This window comes from Lissotriton helveticus, chromosome 6, assembly GCF_964261635.1.
Source record: "Lissotriton helveticus chromosome 6, aLisHel1.1, whole genome shotgun sequence".
NCBI lineage: Eukaryota > Metazoa > Chordata > Amphibia > Caudata > Salamandridae > Lissotriton > Lissotriton helveticus.
In genome coordinates this window covers 1,573,832,955-1,573,846,769 of record NC_136067.1, presented here as the reverse complement: position 1 = coordinate 1,573,846,769, position 13,815 = coordinate 1,573,832,955, and positions in this window count along the sequence as shown.

The window sequence follows — 13,815 nt, the reverse complement described above, 5'->3', positions numbered from 1 at the left end:
GTAGCAAGAGAAAGATACCAAGCTGACGGCAGACAGATTACAGTCAGAACAGCAGAATCGGCCTTTGAGGCATTAACAAGCCCATGTAATTTACCTACTTTGGCACTAAATCCAAAATGGATACAATGGGAAGATTCTCTTGCTACAGACAGAGTGAAATACTATTTTGACCCGGAAATGAAAAAATAAAAAAATCTAGAATATGAAAGAGAATACCCTCTGCCTAGCGACATTCTGCCCATACAACTTTACGCCTGCGTAATATACACAAACAGTTATGCAGAACCCTCAGTTTGGGGAAAACAAGCCTACAACGCTACATGCGAGGTTGTCAAATGCCGGTGGCGCGGACGTAAATTGATGCCATTAGTAACGATGTCACAATCTGTAAAAGACAATTCAGGTCATCAAACTGAATTAATAGCTTTAAAAATGGTGCTCGATATTGCCGATCGCGAATTCCCGACACTGATAGTGTGCGATTCACATTCCTGCATCAAATCATACAACGAAGACTTGCAGAAATGGGTTCGAAACGGTTACAAAGATGACACAGGTGCCACAATAAAGCAAAAATCGCTTTGGGAACAAGTAGTTATTTTACAGAAAGAACTACAAAAGGCTCACGTGATACATACACTGAGTCATCAGCGTGATGGCGTTCACACTGCAGGGAATTTATTGGCTGAGACAGCCACAGCGGAAGCAACTAAATCGGCTCCCGTAGCTACAAAAAAGCGTTCAGGAAAATACATTGACGGGGAAACAATGCTGGCGGTGAAAACGTCATCAAAAGGCGACTGCTCAGCGCTACCCATCAACTATCCACTCAATTATACATACATAATCGATGCGAACTCCGTTCCTTTTGCTCAAATCCCTGGAGTGGGGGATAGGGTAATTCCAAACAGGAACAGGAGAGGCTTCTTAATACAAGAAGCACATATGGGATTAGGTTTAAGGCATCAGACAATCAAAGAATCTTTGACAGAATTAAAATCAGAATACTGGTGGCCGGGGATGAGCGTGGATAATCACAAATTTGCAAAAAATTGTGAAAACTGCAACAGAGATCGCAGTGGCGAACCGGCCGAGGTAGCGCCAGAACACATAATAGAAAGCATAAAGCGATCTATTCGCATGATTAAACAAGAAACATGCGTCCCAATGTATATTATTTGAGACTATCATCACTTAAAATGTAGACCCCAGCTCTCGGCTGACGTCTGAACTGTTATAAAAGATTTGCGAGTCTATAATGGCATATACGCATGGGACATGCTACATTCTGACCATTGCCCTGCTTTTAGCCCTCGAGCTTATGGGGGGTGTATGGCCAGCATGGGCATTGCATCGCGGGACTCTTATCACTTCCTTCCTGAGGGAAACGGGATGGTGTAAAGAAAAAACCAAGGCATAGAGCAATCTATAACGGCAAAGGTATTAGGTTCGGGAGCTGGGTGGGTCAAACATTTAATAAGTGTCCAACGTAGTCTTAATAATCTGCCAAGAAATTCTCTGAGAGGTCTCAGTCCGTACGAACTATTGTTTGGGACTAGAATGTTAATCCAGGACCTCGATAGTCAAACTTCAGTGGTTAAAGAAAAATGCTTTGATATCAAAGATCGTTTGGCTATTTTACAGGACTTAAACGAAAAAAGAAAAGACCTGAGCAACATAAATTTGAAGCAACAGCCAACAGCCACTGAAGAGAAACCACCTGTCCCAGCAAGGCCTGTCTGGATTCCAAAAATCGGGGATCTGGTCAGAGAGAAGATCGCGGTAAAGAAGGAATTTGGGCCTTCTTACAGAAAAGCAGTACCTGTCTTGTCTGTCAATGGGACAAGATCAGTGGTATTACCGCCCCTTGCTGGTAAAAAGGAGAACCAAGTTGTATCCATCGACCTGGTTAAACCACAATCATGTGGCCGATAATAAGTAGTAGGCCAAGTGGACTCCCAAGAAGTAGTAGAACACCAAAGTTTGCTACAAATACAGAGGTTCAAACTGAGGGACTAATCACAATTGATAAACCTACAGTGAAGCAACAAGGACTATGCAACAAAGCCATGGAACTTAAACCTCTTGAAACCCAAATCAAAATCTTACATCAAGAAACACCAGTCTACAATGATGTAACCACAGACTATGCTAATGAAACAAAGAAAATTCAAAAAGCAAAAAAGAATCCAGAAGCAATTGAAACAATTGACAGAACTGCATCAGGCTATTTCATCAACTTTGATGACTTCTCTGAGGATCCGAGCGAGCCTGAGGAACAGCCGACAACATCAAAAACTTTTAAAATTAAAACAAAGGAACTCTTTCATCAACTAAAAGAAACCTATCTGATTTCTCCATGGATTGAACTTTGGGTGGCACTAGGAGTATTCATCCTCATACTTTGGCTCATCATGGTACTATGCTTGGGACATTTCATTGAGGGAAAATATGTTACAATGGACACAGCAAGTCAGAATATCAACTTGGTCCTGAAATCACACAAGTCTTCACACATCGAGAAAAGAGAACTTTCTTCAGTAAACTTCACAGCCAATCTTATACCCGGTGGGGTAGCATGGGACAAAACTGATTACGAAATCTATGGTCCGGTCGAGCTCCTGAAGTAATCTCATCAATTCAAGATTTCATTGAGTGACTTTGTAAAACCAAGCACATTCGCTGATGATTGGGACTTTGACAGTATTAATGATATGATGTCAGATCTAGTGATGTCAGCTAAATTTACAGGACATGATTATTTACAAGGTTCATCTAATTATGACCAGATGTATTGTTATAACCACTATGGTAACCATTATCTGCATAAATCAGCTCAACCTAGAAATGTTTTAAATTATAACCAATGGAAACATTGTGCAACTCCACCAAAAGGAAGTTCAAAAACATTTTATGATAAATTTTCATACTTCTCAGGGTTTAACACAAGTGATGCAGAGACGTTTTATTGTAGACTGTTAAATAAGACAGGAATGAAAAACATGCTTACAAACACAAAATTAATCTATTCAGAGACATTTTTTGAAAAAATGAAAACATTTGGTTTTGATTTCTGGAACAATAATATTGAAACAAGAACGATCTGGGGTACAAAAGATTGGCAAGTGCAAGGTATAGAATCATTATTTAGAGCCTGCATGATCCCAGAACAAATTATATTTTTGAATGATACAATTCAACAGACAACCTGTCTTGGCCTAGCCAAAATTAAAGACTTAAACAAACCGTCTATTCCAAAACCAACACCCGACAGTAATAGCACTACAGATGTTGAGATAGACGTATCCCATATTTTGAACCAAAACAGAACACATCCTGATTGGAAAAAATGGTTGATCTGGCCCACAGACACAATTAACTGTCAAGATAGATTCCTGAACAAAAAACAGGGGTTCACAATAACCAGGCCAGACCCTAGATACTCCCAGAGACAACATCCAGGGATTATAACTACATACAGTGTAGGGAAACTCTGCCTCGAATGGCTACGAACATCCACACTGGCAGAAATTAAGCAACACTTGACTTTACTTAAAGAAGGTGCTGACTTGCGTGATTTCATTATGGGACCACGCAAACAGCGTCAAAAACGTTTCATAGCGGCCTCTATATATGCAGCTTACAACGAAGCTTGGAAAGTAACTCAAATTGAAACAGCAGAGAAAATACGAGAAATTGACCGTGTTAATTTGGAAAAATCACTTTCTGTTGTGGACAATGGGTTAATGACTCTGTCTTCCAGAATATATTCACTGGACAGTATTGTATCATCTGCAATCGATATAATAGAACAAGACTTACTGATGTTACAACACGGTCAGTCCCAATTGCGTTCTATTGTACAGCTTGGCTGGACGTTACAAAATCTGCGTTCAGGCTACGTGCCTTGGCGTTTAATCAACACAACGTCACTATTCACTATCTTTAACCTTACTGATACACAAATCAGCTTGGCACAAAAGGGTGCAGAGTACACAATTCTGAGCATTGAAAAACTTGAGAGATTACCATTGACAATGTCAGAACGACCTGTCATTGAATGGATAATACATGGAATCATAACTATTCCGATAACGACTTTCCAATTTCGATACTGCCAGAAATATATACAGGCAGGCCAGTATGAAAGGTTGGGTAAATGATACATTAAGTCAACATGGAACTTGCCTTATACACACACATGTTATAGTAATACAGGACAGAGTGTATTTCTTAGTGGTAACAATTGTGAAAAATCACTAAGTGGTATACTTCTGTGTCAGGGTATAAGTTTACATGGGGCCTGTGAGGGGACTTCAAATAACCTTTCATGTCACCAGCTCGGCACACCTGCAACAAAAATAGAACCATTCTTTAGAAGACTTTCTAACGGGAGTTACATTCTAATTGTAGATCACAGATGTTGTGGCTTACTGCCAGGAAAACCTTATCTAGTTAGCGTGAGTTCCATGGTCACTTGCTGTGAGCGAGTATTGTTCCCAAATGAAACTCCAGACAGGGAGGGAAAAATTTGGCCCAGTTTGAATATCTCTTCTATTCGAATTGATACTTTAAGCAGAATGAAGACTGTGCTCCTACAGACGCCAGTTCACTTGACGTCTTCAAAAGAAACGTATGTTCTCCAAGTTGCAAGGACAACGGGAGAGATACATGCATTGTTATCAACAAATTGCCCCCTACACTTTGCAGAAATGCTAAACGAAATCTTAAATATTTCTGATACAAATGGTATCGCGAGTGTATTTAAGACCGTTTTTTCGGGACTGTTAACCCCATTCAAAGCAGTCCTGGTTATTTTTCCAAATTTCGTCCATTCCATCGTTGGCGGACTTCCTCTCCTGTTGGGACTCGTAGCAGGCGTCCTATTTTTGCTACTCTTGCTTCATTATGGCAAGCCATGTCACAGACAAGACTCCAGCAACAATGGAAGAAACGATCCTAGCTATACGCTACTGGGACCGCATAACTAAAGTCCTTGGATTAGCCCGGCTAAGAGATCTGAATATGACCTGGTTTCTTTCGTTCAGACCCATATGGCAGAATTGTGTCTTACCTGTATTAAGATGCATGCTATGCGGCGAAGAATGCGTGTTGGACACCTGTCTTAAACTACAATCAGAAGTACCATTGGATGCAGATACTTTGTTGAGTCCAGTAAAGGCTCATGCATTGTGCTGTCCCCAGCGGCTACCTATCCTGATGACGGCATTCGTGGAGACTTCACAACTACGATTGAAGGGTAGTGAAGTACAGGATGAGAGCAGTATCAACCAGGTACGACCTTCTGTAAGCAGTACTAATCTAAACATCACTGAAAGCGAACATGCGCATGACTGCATGGTAGCAACATTTTCCAACTTGGTCGAACTTTCACCAGAAGCGGTAGACTGTTTTTTCGAGAGTCTGTCTGAAATGATGTTTTCACCAGAACAGAGAGAATGACTTTAAGCAAGATTGCACACAGCGTTCCCTGAACTCTGAATTTGGCCTTCGGCTTTAAAAACAAAACTACTGACAATTTTTTCCTTCTTCACTGAAAAACGAATACTTTTTCCCAAACCCAAAATATTTACCTTTTGGCACTTATCTTCTGCTTAAAGTAGAACTATTCTTAGAGAACAGAGCTTCTATTTTTAGGAACTCTAGAGACAATACGTTACCTCAACCTCTAGCTTATGTACAAGTAATTGTATTTATATGTGATGAGGTGGTCTCGCACCTTTTTTCTGTATTAAGAGCCATTTCATGTGTAATTTCGCAAATCATTCATGCTGATATATATGTGCATCTCTGATTATACTGCATGAATGATTATACTGCTTGAATGCATACAGTACCTATACTCATTTTCGTGTATTTCGCATATGCCATTTTTCGAATGCAAAAAATTTATTTTGGGGTGGTTGGTTAAAACATGCACTATTAGTTGTGTTTACTATTGCTTAGTTAGTAAATATGGACATAAAAGCGTGGAGTGGGTGTAGTATGTTTATCTAGGGACCTTTATCGATACTCCTATTTCTGACCCTTGTCCGGTTATTATTCACTAATGTCCATACAACGGCAAAGAAACCCGTTTTCAGATTAAGTCATAGCGCATGCTGTCACATTGAGCAAGCACTATTCCTCCAGCCCCCTAGAAAGCACACCGAGTTCTCTAAACAAACCAAGCCTCCAGCAAACCTGGGAAATCCCCGCTGCTATTGTTTTGATTTCGTTCGAGAACTCCTGTAAAGAATGTAAGAACGACCAGTTCTTAATGACATCTTTTATTGATGTCTTATGTCCATCCTTACGTCAAACCCGGCACCTTTCAGGTATAAATATACCGACGCTGCCCTAAGCAACGACACGGTGGTGATGAGCTTGGAGCAGTGACTACTTGCCGGAGAGCCCAGCTGATGCAGGAAGCCCACAGATGCTGCCCCTCCCTCTTGACGCGCTGAGAGAGACGCTGCCTTTTCTCCTGCCGAGAAATCCAGCTTCCAGCGTTTCCAACTTGCCCTTGCGGGTGACTGGGATACCGAGTCCTGAGACAGAGATACCAGCCATCCTGCCTTCTAAATCCCAGGTACTGAACTGACTAACCCCTTACAGAGAATTCTTGAGTCAGATTCTTGACAAAACAAACTTAAGTTAAACTGCTACTTACTTACTCCCTCCCACGTATTAGGCTTAGGTCAGGTACACCGGGGTAGGCGTAGTTAGAAGCACCAGTTGAGTACGATTAGTCAATGTATATATGTATGTATATCTTTTATCCATTTTAAAGTATCATATGGCTAAGAAACCATATCAATGCTTTTACAGTATTATTTTATAATCCTGCTTTCACTGTATGCACTTTACTTAACCTTAAGTATTGCAACTGTAGCGATTCATTTCTCTTGTATGAGAAAAAGAGACTGATCAATAAATAACACCTTTTATTGAACACGCCCATCTCCTCTTTCTCTACAATCTGGTGGAACTAAGTATGCACGTACTGACTGAGTAAAATAGTTGTCTTTTGTTTTCACACGACTCTGGAGATATACTCTTGATTAGGGAGAGCAAAGTTGTCATGTTCTATGGTTGTCAGAAACTAAATCCCTTCTTGTCTATCCAGGGAGGTTAAACTCCTCCTCGCCTATTCGAGAAAGTTTCTAGTGAACTCTGAGCTAGCTGGCACACAAAACCTAAGTCTAATATCGTCAGTAGAAGACCTAGTTAACCTCTGTCCTACGTCTATACTATTGAAGATATTATTCCAATGCGCAGAGCCTATTGGGATAAAAGGAACTACACTACAGCAGGAATGGATCCCCAACCCATCACATAAGGCCCTCTGACTCCACCCTCATCTATACCTACCTGGGAGAGCGCTCCCCTTTGATAATACCCTCACGTTTTGAAGGTGATGAATGAGGGCAGAAACAAACACTGTACTGACCCATTCACTAAAATTACCAGAGGTGGTCACTAGAAGGAGAAAATCCGGGAGCTGCAAGAGTCGTTCAAATCATGTTCATCCGCTACGTACAACTAGTACACACCACTCTGAGAGGAAACACCTACCCAGCTGTTCTATGAAAGAAAACCAGGAGCGGCTCGTATCAGGGAAAAGAGGCGGGTCAAGTGGAAAGGGGGACGAGGGAGAAAAATTAAAAAAAGAAAAAAGAACTTACCGGCTGCACTAATTGGTCATGGACCAAGAAAATCTTCTAATGTGCAAAATCATCAAGTACCATGCTAACTGGTATTGTGGCTTTGGACATATGCTGGGCTTATGTACCTAGTGCCCCAAGGGGGTTGGATGTTGTGCCAATAGCCTCTACTAGGGATCATCCATAATAAGTATGAAAAGACTATAATGGATTCAGATCTCTGCTGCCAGACTACTCTTGCATAAGAAGCCAAAAGCCCACATCCCACCTACCTTGAAGGCATACATTGGTTACCAAATGCCAGAAGATCCACATTCAAGCTTCATTGTATCACCCACAAAGCGATATTTGGAACACGACCGCTCTCCATCAGGAATAAAATCACCAAATACATTTAGCAAAGGAACCTCCACTCTCGATCGGCATCTCATCTCAAAATCCTGTCATATAAGACAAAAACCATAGGTGGGACATCCTTCTCTGTTCAAGCAGCCCAACTATGGAATGCTTTACCCTCAAATATAAGATCCATAGATAACTATCTTATGGTCAGATGACTACTCAAGAGTTGGCTCTTCCTCACATAATCATCATACTCAAACATAAATATACAGCATATCCCTTTGTATATAAGCGTTTATTTGGACTACGGATCTGTACCTACATATGTGTATTGCTTTGTGAGAACAAGTTTAATTATGTTTATAAATATATAGATAATTGTTAGTTCTGCTAAACAAATGTACATATTACTTATGGTTATATTACATTTTTAACATGTATACAGGTGACTACATAAATAAGGCAGGGGCATATTATCTAGCAGGGCGTTAAAAATTATCACCGTTTTAGTGGCAGAAAACTGCTGCCAAAGCGGCGATAATGGGCTTGATAATATGGCCTTGTAAATTCCAATAGAAACCCATGATCTGGTGTGAACATGGCTTGTATTGCAATTCTCCAGGGCATATTATCAAGCCCATTATCACCGCTTTAGCGGCAGTTTTCTCCCGCTAAAACAGCGATAATTTTAATGCCCTGCTTGATAATATGCCCCTCAATCTTTTATCATAACGATTTATCTGCAATTGCTTCACTATTGAATTATAACTAAATAAATAAATATAAAAATACAAATTAACTTAAAGTACAGCGACACGTGAAAGTCTGAGTTTATTAAATACAACTTAAATCTATATATATTACCTCTGTTATACATATATACCTTCCAAGTACTTATGTATCTTTATATTAATTACTTTACTTCTCATTCAGCATCTCCAATGCACTACCCTGTATCTCAACTTATATCTCTCTCAATATATCCTCTACCTCCACTCTGACTCGTCTCAACCCTCATTCTACTACTCTCCCCAATGCACTACCCTGTTTTACACTCTATACCTCTTTCAGTATATCTCAGTTACTCTCTGACACATCCTAATTCCCAGTCTACTACTGGGATCCCCAAAATAACCCTTTCTAGACTCTTCCCTTATCTACCACTCCTTTCACCATTTCATATCTCTTTTACTAATTAATCTACTACTGTGATCCCAAAAATAACCCTTTCTAGACTCTTCCCTTATGCACCACTCCTTTCACCATCTCATAGCTCTTTTACTATTCAGATCTCCCGAACAAGCCTTTCAAAATCCTTTCTCTGACACTACCGCTCCACCTCCGCTTTACTCATCCCAAACCTCGTCCTACTGCTATGAGCTTACAAAAAACACTCTCTAGACCTTCCCTCTTCTATCCCTCCACTATCCTTTTCTAGCTAACTAACAGACTAAGATGTACACCGCTAAAATGAATTTCATATGTCTTTAATCTAATTCTCCACTAATTCAGTTTGGGTTCTGGAGTAACATCCTACCTGTCGAAAAGCGTCTGGAGTAGCAAGCGCTATATAAATGCAAACCCTTCCCCGATGCACCACTTCACCATCCTTTTTGAATCTAAATAACAAACTCACATGTCCATCCCTAAAAATAATGTAATATCTCACTATACTAATCCAACACTAATTTTTCTCTGGTTCCTGAGTAGCGTGCTACCCCCCAAAAAAACGCTTCAAGCCTCGTCAGGGGTAGAAAGCACTATATGAATAGAATTACAATACAATACAATATTTGTCCACTCTAGTCAAAAATGTTACCATGCTGGCTATTGCTTGTGGATGGACATCGTTCAGGATAACGTTGATGGCAGCCTGCATTGTCTGTGTCCCTTGTTTAATCCAGAAGGGGCGATGAAACCTTCTATGTTCTTAAGATAACACTGGTCATATAACTAACACAAATAGGTTCCACAGCTATAGTTACAGTGTTCCTACTTGAAGGCAAGCAGATGTAAATCCAATTAGGATGTCACAGAATTCCTGTCCAAGTGCATGGGGGAGGGAAGATCATTCCTATGGAAGAGGTAGCCTCACACATGTAATTGTGTCATGCTTCATTATCAGCAACCTCTCCCCACCCTGGTGGCACAGTGCCACCAGGGCGGAGTCGAACTGCTGTTGGACTCAGGGCAGGAAGGAGTTCTTAGATTAAAAACTGCTGGATAAAGACAGGATCCAGATCAGTGGGGTAGTTCCCTGGTGAAACACCTGTATTACATGGAGACAGCAGGGATGATAAAAAAACCGAGGTGAGATGGTTATTGAGAGCAGTGACACAGACTGTCTCTATATTTAGGCCAAGATTTTTCTGCCATATTAAAAAACCCTACCGAGTCTGGGTCATTCCTCAGGGTCAAGAATCCCTAAATACCTTCTTGCGGCCACTTCAACAATTCTTGTGAAATTATAAAACAGGGGACATAAAATAATACTAATGCACTCAGATGAGTACTACCTGAGAGGAAAAATTAATCTATTAACCTATAGAAAAAAGTCAAAAAAGGAATATCTTGTTTAAACCTTCCCTAGGTAAATACACTAAGAAACTGTATTTGTGATGTGGGCATACAAGTGGCACTGCACACCACACTCCTACTCACTTAACACATGTGATATGTGACAAAGACATATGCAAGGATGATGTGCATACTGGGCACAGTATTATACTAATGTCAATAGTAATAAAAAAAATCCTGATATACTACAACGACTTCCTGAATTTTGTATTGTGGAAATTGTCCCTTACCTTAAACTTTAGGGGATGCTGGCTTCATGGCCAAAGAGGGGGACGATGTACTTTATAGTCACACACTAGTAGTGAAAAAATAAGGTGAAATACAAAGTGTAGTTGTTATGTGTATAATACATACATGGGTTCACTTTTATTTAAATTACAGTCTCAAGACATTAGTCTGGAACCAAATACCGATCAACCTGCGACTTCAGCCAAATTAGATGCTTTTTAGGAAATTGTTAAAGACATGGCTGTTCCCGGTAAAAAATAACCCCTGAGTCTACAGCACAGTTTTCACCCTGCTCACACACCTCATTCTACTACTCTCCCCAATGCACTACCCTGTTTTACACTCTATACCTCTTTCAGTATATCTCAGTTACTCTCTGACACATCCTAATTCCCAGTCTACTACTGGGATCCCCAAAATAACCCTTTCTAGACTCTTCCCTTATCTACCACTCCTTTCACCATTTCATATCTCTTTTACTAATCAATCTACTACTGTGATCCCAACAATAACCCTTTCTAGACTCCTCAGCATTCGAGCGCTTTAGAAGCCACTATCCTATCCTATCGTATATATGTACACCGTTAGGGATCGTGGACAGTAGTTGCTTCCTTTACATCTTTATATAAGGCTCTTCTTCCACCTCCCGGGTTTGCACAGATGGAAGATATACAATGAGTAAAGACTTTTTCCATCCTGTCAGTTGCTAAAACCATGACTCAAAATTACTCCCAAACCCACATGTTCTAATTTTCCAATTGGAAATGTTTATTTTTGTCAAGATACCAGTTAGAAACCAGCGTATGCTTTGCCATCAGCCTCTGCCAGTTTCTATTTATATGCACACATTGCTGGTAACATGGCTATAAAAAACTAACATATATGTTCTCCATGCAATTGCCACTACATAGCCTCTGATGAGCAGTACATTGTCACGAGACCTGTTTACCAAGCAGAGGAGACCACCCCACCAGAGGCGGCATACTCATGTAAAAACCCTCTTAGTTTGCCAATGTTGCGTCCATACGTACACCTCATGAGTGTCAGAGGAATTTGTGAGCCCCCATCTCAATTCTTCAAACATCGCACTCAGCAGTCACATGTCCTCATTAGCGTGAAAGGCTACTATTCATCTTATTTCAACATCACCTCTACACGCCATTATGCGCCAGACGTACATCAGCTGAATCTAGCTCTAGAAATATAACAAGCGCACCCCTCAGGGATGTGACACCCACTTACTATTCCAAAAGGAACACGTGCCTTTCAACCCATCAGGGCCTGTTTTGCTGTAAGGAGTGGAGAAAAGGTGACCGTCTATGCTTCCTTCTGGCTTTCAGACTTCTGTGTCAGATGAGGAGTAACATGACTACACCCGAGCGTGTTAGCACGAGGGTGCTAAGGGAAGTGTGATCTCTCTCCATTGTTTGCGGTGATTGTGTGATTGTGGTGCATGAGGGTTCCTGTGACTACACTGAGCATGTCATTGCAAGGGTGACACAGCGAAGGGTAGTCTCTTCCCTTTATATGCAGTGGTTGGAGTTTGCTGAATGTGAGAGCTCTTGTATTAACTACTAAAACAAGTGAAACAAGATTGTCCCACTTTTGAATGAGGAATGAGAAAGCTCTTATATACTAGCTCCAAACAAATTAAACATGATTGTCTCACTGTGAGTGCTCCACTGGGTTGAGAGGGAGAAACAAACAAGTCCAAACACATACATAAACAACCCATTTTTTACCAGTGCCAATTCTTAGAGATACGTGCATAATATTAACGCTTAAGCAGATATTCCATCATTCGTGTCAGAAGTGTTGCCTTAATCGGAACCGCATATTTTTCATTATGAGACAAGGGGAATTGATTATGCATTCAATAGGGGAAGCACAGAACATTATTGGGCATGGAGTTTCATCTAAATTGATGGTTTAAGAGACATTATAGAAGGGAATAATACCTTATCAAAGTAGTCACAAGATTGCCAAGAAATTCAACCTTTAGTCTTACTGGGACTGTCAAAGGATTATGCACTGATACGGCCCCACGGAATATCATCATTCAGCCCAGTGCTGTCTGTACAGAGCCTATAAATCAATCTCTGTTCCAAGATTAACAAGGGTTTGGTCATATCTATACCTGATTTCTATCATTTCTAAAGCACACACCATTCCATTTCATTCTCCCCATGTCCACTCTCTATGTAGTGTCTGCTTAGAAGCATCAAGTTAACATCTGGTCGTATTCCGATGTTCGGTGATGTGGGTGCACACACTTCTGGTGATCAAGCAGGAGCGTAGCTAGGAATATTTGGTTGGGGGGGCCTGGCCCTGAAATGATAACATCATGAGCAAGTTCCGGCCAGGTTATATTGCCTTTAAGTTGTAGAAAAAAATCTGCTATAATGAGATGATTTCAAAGCAGATGACGTATTTTCATTCACATTTTGTTGATTATAGTAGACCCTTTCCGGAGGATTTTGGGTGAAAATGTGCAACAAATTATGTATTTTAAAAACATGTTTAGTAAGAATTAGGATACTTTTATATTACAATATTACAGGGTGAGGCAGGATGGCCGGGTTTTCCACAAGGGTTTTTGGGAACGTGAATGTGCAGTGGTGTACATTTGACATTTGTAAGGTTAGCAGCCCTGGTCAAAATGTTTTAAGGCAACTTTGGGAATGCCACCCTAGGAGTTTAGTCTCAGGTTGTAGCAGATCAAATCTCACAACTTATTGGAACATTTACCATAACTAGCACTGGATATAATTAAAATGCAACTGTATAGGAGATTTGGTAACTTACCTCAAAAGCACAAATAAAAATGAATAGCATATTGTCAGTAACATTATGGAACAACCAACAGAATTATGACAGGTTATAGGTGGTTTGTTATGTCCAAGGAGTGTCAGAAATACCCCTAAATACCAAGTAATGCTTCCAAGAAAAGATATGTCAAAATATAGGTCAAATTATCAATTGAGATTCCGTGTTATTATTA